The sequence below is a fragment of the Microtus ochrogaster genome, unplaced genomic scaffold (assembly GCF_000317375.1).
Source record: "Microtus ochrogaster isolate Prairie Vole_2 unplaced genomic scaffold, MicOch1.0 UNK24, whole genome shotgun sequence".
In the NCBI taxonomy this organism is placed as follows: domain Eukaryota; kingdom Metazoa; phylum Chordata; class Mammalia; order Rodentia; family Cricetidae; genus Microtus; species Microtus ochrogaster.
In genome coordinates, this window is record NW_004949122.1 from 4734299 (window position 1) to 4735612 (window position 1314).

The following is a 1314-nucleotide window of genomic DNA, read 5'->3' on the forward strand; positions in this document are numbered from 1 at the left end:
ACTAGCTCTGTAGACCAGGCTGGTCTCGAACTCACAGAGATCCGCCTGCCTCTGCCTCCCAAGTGCTGGGATTAAAGGCGTGCACCACCAACGCCCAGCTAATCTAGACCTTTTGATCTTGGAAAATCCACCTCTAATTTGGGCCAGACTTTCTGCTTGAAGCTTATATAGTAAGGACATGGAAGAAGGAACCTTTTGCTCTTTGCTTGCTTGCTCTTGCCTCACTACTGTGGTAATATTTTGTTTGTGCTTTAATAAATAAAGCGAAGATCAGAGTGTGGAGCTAGCCACACAGGTTCATCACAGAGGCCAGGCAGTGGTGGCACACAACTTTAATCCCAGCACTCAGAAGACAGAGGCAGGCAGATCTCTGTGAGTTCAAGGCCACCCCGGGGTACACGAGATTAAGTCAGTCTAAAAAAGAAACAGAGACAAGTGGTGGTTGCTCATAGATAATGGTGGAAATCACAAAATAATCCCACACTAGTTCAGAATTATGAATAATAAAGGGTTATTATTAGATCACTGTCCTAGATAACAGTCCTCTGCATGAACAGGGAACAAGAACAGAGTCTAGTAGCAAGAAGCCAGAGTGGAAAACAAGAGAGCGAGCCTTTACAGCTGCTTTTAAAGTATAAAAGAACACGCCCAAGTGGGTTGGTATCTTAAAGGCTATTGGCTGAAGGAGTGGAAGGAGCTCCCATATCACACACCTTTAATCCCAGCACTAGGGAGTTGGAGATGGGAAGGGATATGGCTGCACAGAGAGAGGAATATAAGGTGGGAGGACACAGGAGCTCTCAGGATTTAGTCTAAGGATTTGAAGGGATGGCAGTCAGTCTGAGGAGTTGTAGAGACAAGATACCTCATTTGGTCTGAGGATTTCATAGATGTAAGAACTAGTGGCTGGCTGCTCTGCTTCTCTGATTTTTCATCTTTCACCCCATAATATCTGACTCTGGGTTTATATGATTAAGACCAATTAGAATTTGCACAACACACTGCCAAGTCTTATCTTTAACTGGCATTAGAGCCTACTTCTTTGGATTCTGGCATATACTGAAGACCAGTTGAGACAAGTAGCCTCATGGACTGAACAATTAATTACTGGACTCTTGGACCTTCCATTTATAGCTAGCCATTGAGCCATTTTTGGATTAGCTGGACCTCAACCTGTAAGTCATTCTAATAATGCCCCCCATTCATTCTCTCTCTCTCTCTCTCTCTGTCTCTCTCTCTCTCTCTCTCTCTCTCTCTCTCTCTCTCACACACACACACACACACAACGAAATGTAAAATTATTATTATTTTTTA